General features: G+C 42.6%; 1 pseudogene; it reads right to left on the bottom strand.

The window, feature by feature from the left end:
* Positions 1–393: 393 nt before the first annotated feature.
* On the bottom strand, positions 394–927 carry LOC118620173 (annotated as a pseudogene).
* Positions 928–8758: the final 7831 nt, after the last annotated feature.

The raw sequence follows: 8758 nt of genomic DNA, 5'->3' as shown, positions 1-8758 counted from the left end.
GATAAGCAGGCCAATTAAAGTTGCATCCTAGGGACCTAGTACAATTATAGAGAAGATAACTTAGTAAATGTTTACTTAATAAATCAATAAAAGCACAAATGGTCCCTAGTTAGAGTTGTTTGCTCTAGGAGATGTCTCTCTGCCTTTTGCTAAGTAATGTGTTATACTCTTCTTTTGTGGTTAGCAGTGCATCCTGGGAGACTTAAAATACATAGCTTTCCCCTGTGGTGATTCTCCTCCTCCTCCTCCTCCTCCTCCTCCTCCTCCTCCTCTGCCTCTTCTCTACTCCTCCTCCCCCTCGCCTGCATTCCCATTTTATTTTTCTCTTCTTGGATGGATTTATTGGAAAGAAATGGGTATAGGGGAGGGGAGAAAGGAAAGGAGAGTTCTCAGCTATGTTGAATCTTGATTCATGGCTTTGCCTCCATTCATGGTTGGTGTTCCAAAAGTTTTTCTGAACACCCTCGTTTTCTCCAATTTCTTGTAGTGATGGTTCTCTGTATAGACACACTTCAGGAGGTTTTGGTTCAAAATGTGGTGAGGGTTTGGTTTTCTTCACTCTGTTCCCTTTCATAATTTGACCTTCACTGAGTTGGGGAAACCACATTCCCACCTGAGTCTTGCTGACAGTACAATGTGGAAGAATAGATCACACAGTAGTTTTCCCACACAGATTCCTTAAATTTGCATTCTGGAGTGAGAACATTGAGTTGTAGAGATAACCTTCACCGTTCATGGCCACATAGAAGCTGGCCTTGGCCCTTGGATGGCCACCACCCACAGGCCCAAGGGAATTAGATTGAAGAGGGTGTAGTCGCTCTTTTCGTCCTCAGTCTGATCAATGGTACCATCTGGGAGCATCTACAGGAAATATCCCTCCCGGATGAATAACCCTGCCACAGTTCCTTTCAACTGGGATCACTTAGGCTGCTGCTGGTCCTCAGCCTCCTTCCACAGAGATACTGCAGCATATGCGCTCCTTTCTTCAAAGAAAGCTCAAGCTCACGAATCTTCACCGAGAAGAGCATATGTGGTTTGTCGACTCCCTGACCACCTCTGCTAATTGTCCAATGAAAAGGGGCCTGTCCTGGAAAGCCGGCTGGAGAGTCCTGGGGTCCCAGGTGGAGGGCAGGTCTCACCGGGCAGCACTCGGGATGCGGGCACCGCAGGCAAGGGAGGAGGAAATGAGACCGGGCTGGGGCAGCCCCCCGGGAGCCACAGGTGCTGCCACACCCCCGTGGGATTAAAAGTGACACTGAGATTTCTCCAAGAAGTGGCTGGTCGGTAGGCCAGAGGGTGATGGGCCGGAGGGTGATTGGGTCGGTGTTCTTTTCCAGGTGCCAGCCCCCTGGACGGAGGAGGGTAGGGTTCCGCGCGGAACCTGGCCTTCTGGGATCCTGGCTCAGGACACCCCTATCTGCTCCTGCTGTCAGCATGGGGCGGTGAACTCTGGTCCCCTGCGGGTTGTGCACATGCGGAGGGCGACTGGGTGTGAGCACCCAGCAGAAGGGAAACACCTGCAGGACGGTCACCACCTTCTTCTGTCCTCTCTCCATTGCTCAGGGCACCAGTGACTATCCGAAACCATGCTAGTCAAGCTATCCTGAGCCACTTTCATTCCAGAAAAAAATTACCAGTCTAACCTTTTCTGATTTCCCAGAACTTTATTCAAGAAGACGACCTATATATATCTCCTCAAAAAATGATTTTTCCAATCTCTTGTGGGGCTCCTGTTTTGCCCAGACAGTTGACTGTCTATTAGAGTAAATAAAACTAGGCCCTAACCCTTTGGCCCTGGCTACTCCTTAGAGGTAAGAAAAAGCGTTCTTCAGGTTATGCGCGTTAGGTTATACAGCAATAGGACAAACAGAACCCCAGCCGGGGTCTTGTCCTGTGTCCTGAGTAAGTAGCATGGCCCAGACCCTTCAGCAGTGTTTGTGCACGTGAACGATGAAGGGATGAAACTTGGATTCCTCCCAGCCGGCGGAGGTTTGTAGCTGCACAGCCAGCTTTATCAAAGTCCTGGTCCTAAGCAGTCTGTGGTAGGGCCTGAGCTATGCATTTCAGAAAGCCTTTCGTGTGATTCTAATATATGTGCCTGGTTGAGTTTTTCCTGAGTACTAATTACCACCAATCAGACATTTCTGTCTTCAAGCATTAGCTTTGTCTCCAGTAAGTTTTCTACCCAGACGCAAGTCTTCTAACCCTTCTGACTCACTGATAAACTGCAGAAAATATAGTCTCTTTCCCAAATGTTTGTGAAGATTAGTATCTTTCCCAAATATTTGTAAAGATTACATGATATTTTTGTATCCACTGTGCAAAGCACATGGGTATTCAATAAATACAATTATTATTATGATGTCACCAAGCAGTGAGTCTCTGCTCCCAGGGAATAGATGAAATATGTACCTGCTCATTATGGTAGTGAAGAGGAATAAACATCTTTTAGAAAGAGGTCAGGCTGACTTTGAAATATTTTATACTGGAAAAGCTCATTTGGTCAAAAGATAGTCTTAGAATGAAATTCAATAAAATATAGTCTAAGTCCATGGAAAGAGCTATCACAGAACCCAATGAAATTCAATTTAATTCTTTAACTAACCTTATAAATAAGTGTTGAAGTTGCCTCTCTCCATTTAAAGTGCTTTCAGCTAAGACAAACAACTCAAGTCTCTTTATTTTCCTTTAGTCGCCCTTAAATGAACACCTTAGTTATTTCTGACATTTCTAATCCAACCTGGAGTCCTCCATGCATTCTATGGCTGCTATTTATTTTCTCCAGAGTCTAATAGTTCCTGTCCTTCTAAAAGATGAATTCAGAAGTCCCTTCCAGGTTTCTTACTCATGGTTGCTTCGGGTTAGGGAATTTGCTTCAAAACTCATCGTGGTACCAAGCAGTAGACCTAAGCCCTTTCATTCATAAAAGGGAGATGGGGCTGGAAGGATAATTTGTCTCACTGTTTTCCAACTGTGCAATGAAGTAACAATTATAGAATCCATAGCTGATGATTAATTGCAAAATCTTGGGCTGTAACACCAAAGGCTGCATGTCACAGTGTGTGAGGGAGATTCAAATTTGGAAATCGCTTAACGTCACCAGACAGGAAAGCCTACACTCATCCATTGCTGTGGTTCACACAGAAGCAGGCTGGTCAGGGGTGCCATCCACAGACCAGAGCTGCCGCCTGGGAGGAGACACTCTTCTTCCTCTAACAGTGTCTGCACCAAATCCTGTTTCCTTTTTGAAGTATCATGATTTTTGTTTCTATTACCTTGAACACACAAATAATACACTGTCCACAGCAACACCATTTTAACCTTTTAATTGTTGTTTCTTATTTTTTAAATTTAAATCTAAATGATACATCAAATGAATATTGCTTACAATGTTAAATGTATTCAATTTTTTAATAAGTATTGGAATTCCTCTGTGAGTCAGGCAATCTTTTCTAGGCACTAAGAAATCCAATAATAAACAATATAAAAACTCCTATTCTGATGGAGCTTATATTCTAGCTGGGGCTCCAATGCTGCAGTAATAAGATTTAAAGAGAACAGTGCAATGAAGAAGGAAGATAAGAACTGTAGAGCATGGAAGGAGGGGAGAAATACAGTAACAGTTACTATCCAGTAATGGAATTGAGTCTTTATTTAAAAGATCAAACCCACAAGCATATTGGGTTTTGAGCTTGGTTTGCTTGTAGGTTTTCCTCTCAATAAACCAATTCTGTATATTTTGTTGTAATTTGATTTCATATAGCCTCTCTGAAAACAGTGTCTGTAATATATGATGATGTCTTAGTAATTGGCTTTTAATGAAATTAACTTTTGCTTACTCCTGGATCATACCTGTCTTCTCATGTTTTTATTAAGGTACCTAAACCAAAGGAGAAAACACTACTTTAGGCTAATAGGTTTCTTTAATTTATTAAACTCACAATATAGCTGTCTAGACATTAAGCTAAGCTGTGATGGGTAAGGCCATGGAAAACCTCCTGGTGTGGCTGGAGAGACACCGGGTGACAGTGCAGTGTGATGAGACCCATAAGCGAGAGAAGCAGAAAGCACCACCGAAGTAGAAAGGCAGGAGGTGCTTAACAGAGATAACCAGGGAAACATAATGTTCCAGAGAAAGAGGGGGAGTCTAAACTCTCTAGATGGATGATTCCTAGTCCAGGCTCGAATCAGAGGTGCACATTGAAATACATACCATATATAAGGTGTCAATGTACGAAAGGTCCAAACCTGTAGAGAATTTTTATTAGAGTTTATCTGAGCCAAACTGGAGACATGTGCCGGACACAACATCTGAAATGCTCCCAATAACACTAGTCTTGAAGTCTCTTTTATGCATTTGAGATTAAGGAGGGAAGGAAAGGAAGATAACATGGAGGTGGGAAAAGGCAAGGGGGGATTGAATTATAGGAGAGTTAATGAGATCATGTGCTCTCTTGAGGGTAGTTTTTATTTCAAATGTGTTTTAAGCTAGATACACAGAAACAATGGACAGAGCTTACTTAAGGCAAAGGTAAATCTTTTACTAAAATGGTATATACCCAAGGCATGACTACCCACCATGACCTGTTGACATGTCCAGCTAGGAATTTATGATCAGATGACCCTGTGAGGTTACTTTGTATAGGACTTCCCCAATTTTTTTGTCCACAGTCAACATGAAGCAGTTAGTTTGGTGGAGGCATCAAGGAAATTGCAATAGCTCTTCTGGAATTTGAAACAAAGTGTTCATGAAAGTCATTAGTTTCTTATGACTGACAAGGGCCAATATCTTGAAAACTTCACGTTTTCCGGGTCTCATGTCTCATAGCAGATGCTGTCGGTGCTCTGCCCACATCCACTCTCCTAGTCACGCAGAGGTTGCCAGCAGCCAATATCTGCTTTTGTTTGTTGGAGGCTTTCTTTTGTCCCTGAAGCCTACTTTTCCAGTGAGTATAGCAGGTCAAAAAGGCTGGGATATTACTGCTTCTTGAGTTAATCAACACTCTCATGAGCCACTGTTTAAATACTCCCATTCCCCTGTCCATTTAGTGGCTCAACCTTGAGGAATACCTTCTACATGGGCTCCACTTGCCTCTAGCCTAGTCCTAGGATGGGATGCAGCACTGATGATGGTAGGTGAGTGTGCTATACTCTCCCAATTATTCAGAAGCTCACCTATGCTTAATTGTGGGGGCATGGGTGGAAGGAAATGCATTGCTTATATAATTCCTCTAATATTTGAGAAATCTTAGGACAATGGCAATTGTAATATGTGTGGAGTCAGATGATTATTGTTAAGTGTCATTTAAAGACAAAGAAAAACAAATGATAGGCTCAAGTTAGTCAACCACTAACTCAAGACCCTCTGTGAAAACCACAGGGTCTTTGGACACCAATTAAAGAGATTCTTATCATTATAACCAGAGGGCAGAATGGACTGAAACCTAACTTTTAGATAAGATTGTGAGATCAGTGGATTTTCAAATAAGTCTGAATCCAGGGATCTTGCTAGTTTATTTGCTAAACTTCCTGAGACATGGAAGGAGAACATTGGATGGTGTGGTTCAGAACAGGCTGCAGTGTTAAATTTAAATGTCAGAGAAACATTAAATGCCAAGAAGCATTTCTATTCCTGGGTCTCTGTTCTGGTAAAAATTAATACTGCGGAGAAGGAAAACACAAATTCCCTGAGAGAATCACTAGGAGGGATAATGAGATTTCCTCCTAATCTACTCTTTGTTTCTAAATCCATGTCTTCTAGTTATGAGGTACACAGCGCCTCCTAATCATGGCTGGTTCAGAGTACATGCTGCATCTTGACTGATTGCATCTAATCCCCAAGTTAGAGCCTCAATTGTTCTTTTATGGAAACATTCCAATGTCCTACTAGGCTGGAAGCTTCTGGGACATATTGTAGGACCAGTGGATTCTCTGGTACCCCATTTTTGTACCCCACCTCCAACATCAGTTAGATCCCCTGGTCTAAGACATTATGTAAGATGACGTGTCAATCAGATACTGTGAGACCTCGTGTGGTGGTGATGGCTGACGCACCAAGGGCAGAGAAGATGAACCCCTGGCACCACTTCAGATTCAGCTTGCACTCACATTAAATTTAATCTATCCTGAGAGTGGCACTCTAAGTTGGTGGTCACTCATAAATTCTGAAAAAAAAAAAAAAAAAAAAAAAAAGTGACAGAAAAAAAGACAAAGAAAAAAAGACTCACAAAAAGTTATAATAAGGTAAGATATTATACCTGCAGCTATATCTTCTCCTGAGGAATTGCTATTTTTCATCTTCCTCCTCTATTAATCATTGTAATTTCCCCTCATTTTCTACCAGTTCTCAATATTTATCCCTAAACACTCTGAGGATTTGATTAGCCTGCCCCTGGGTGAGCTGTTGCTGCCATTGGCCAATTATGGATTTCACCAGGTATAAAAGCACCAAGAAGACAATCAGTCCCTGGTTCTATATTCCACACAGCCTTCATTATGTAGCAGCAAGTCTACCTCAGGACTTCAGGGTCAATTACTGCTGTCAGCAAGTCTGTCCTTCCTCTTCCTGTCTGCTGGCAGGATAAGCCCACCCTCACGGAACTCATACTCTCTCATTAAGGTGAGTCTGCACATCTCGGCCCTTTTCCATTATGGTATGGCTTTATAGTTTAACTCTGAGCATAATTTTATTTCCTCTATTTTTGACTATTTAGGCTGTGCCCTGCTGCTCCCCCTACATGAAGACTGCAGTTCAATATCACTGTAAAGTAGGACGTGTTAGGAAGAGCTGGCAAGAGATAGGACTGGAGAAAGAATTACAGACCGACTTGTGAAGGCGTTAGAGTCTATGCAGTGGGCAATGGGATGTCATTGACGTACTTCTAAGCGATGGAGAAATAGGCCCCGATATGTGAATTAGAAAGTTAATTAAAATGGCTTGAGGGTTGAGACTGGAGAAAGTGGTCAAGAGAGCCCTGGCCAGTTTGGCTCAGCGGTTAGAGCGTCGGCCTGCGGTCCGGAGAGACCCGGGTTCGGTTCCCACTAAGGGCACGTACTTTGGTTGCAGTTTGTCCCCGGCCCTGGTTGATCGTGCGGGTGGCAGCCACTCGATGTGTCCCTTTCACATCGATGTTTCTCTCTCTCTCTCCCTTCCTCTCTCTCCCTCCCACTCTGTCTGTACAAAAAATGGAAAAATATCCTCGGGTGAGGATAAAAAAAAAAAAAGAAAGTGGTCAAGAGAATGTCAGTGGTCCAGCTGAAGGCCTGAAGAGGACAATGGCGATTGAATAAAAGGGAATAGAGCAGATTTGAGAAATATATTCCAGGAAAAATGTCCTGCTTTGGTAGTTAATCAGGAATGGAGACTACGAAGGTGGGAGAGTCCTCACTACATTGGCTTCCTCTTTGGGCTGTGAGCTGCCCAGTCTCCCCTCTCGGCTTCTGCTGCTGGCCACTCAGTAGCACCAAGACTCAGAGAAGTCCCCGAATATCAAAGAAATAAGAAATTTGACTTTATAAAGCAGGGCATGGAAGAATGGTAAAGGAAAATATTTGTTGAGATATAAAGATAAAATAGAACTACCCAAAAGAGGTGTCAACGTTGTACATTTTCTAAGACTTTAGCTACAAAGGGTTTCATGGCTTTTAAATACATTCTACACATTTTAGATATAAAACTCCAGAGATTGTAGGGAAAGAGCATCTTTGAGGATAATTTTCAAGTGTGTTATAACCCCCACCCGACCCTTCCCTCCATCACTACCACTAAGGAGGGCAACATGCTCTCGGGGACATTCCAGCTCCTCCCAGACTGTAGAGAGCTTCTCTGGGACCACGTGGAGAATTGACAGGTAACTCCTGAAAGTGGCAGTGGTAGACCCAACAGACTGTTGTCTTGTTCTTTATAAATATATATATACACACATATATGTTATATATAATATAACATTTATATAAAATATATATAAAAGCTGAGAGATGAGCTGGCTGACTGTAACTAACGGACAAAGGAGACATTGCTGAGTTAAGAATGAGTCGGCATTCCACTCCAGGATCAAGAAGACTTGAGTGTTACCTGTGGACAGGATGTGGACCACATGGACGAGAAAGTCAGTGTGAGGCTGCCTTGAGACGGGTCCTTATATTTAAGAGGCTTGTGAAACTTTGTATTTAGATTAATGAAGGCAAATGAAATTAAGTGTATGAATTTGTTGTAAAATTAAAATAAGTGAAATGATGAAGAGCCCACAAATAAAATATTAGGGAGCAAGGACAATCAAATATTGATAGAAGGCTTAGGTGGGGTTTGGAGGGCAACAAAGATCTCGCTCTAGGGGACACAATAACAATGATGTGCTTGTTGTTGCTACTTCCACTTATTTATGTGTTATTCTCTCCTCAGCCCAATCCCACCAGGCTGTCCTCTGCACCTCTGCACTGAGAGTACAGAACTGAAGGTCACTGCTGCATGTGCTAACGAAGGCTACTGATACTCTGGTTATTTGCCTTCTTTTATTTTCTGCCTTCTCTTATTCGAACTTTCACTGGCTTTCAACATAATTGTTTCTTCTCTCAGCTTCTGGGACCCCACATTCTTCTGTATATTTCTCCTACCTCACTAGCTTCTTTACAGGACCTACCTTCTGTACTTGAATTATAAATGTAGGAAGGAACCGAGGATTTGGTCTTGACTGCTTTCCATTTCTGTTTACAGGCATACCTCAGAGATACTGCGGGTTCAGTTCCAGACCCTTGCAAT

The sequence above is a fragment of the Molossus molossus genome, unplaced genomic scaffold (assembly GCF_014108415.1).
Source record: "Molossus molossus isolate mMolMol1 unplaced genomic scaffold, mMolMol1.p scaffold_m16_p_7, whole genome shotgun sequence".
Classification (NCBI taxonomy): Eukaryota; Metazoa; Chordata; class Mammalia; order Chiroptera; family Molossidae; genus Molossus; species Molossus molossus.
Note: the sequence above shows the minus strand (reverse complement) of the source record. Positions and strands in the feature narration are given on the sequence as shown.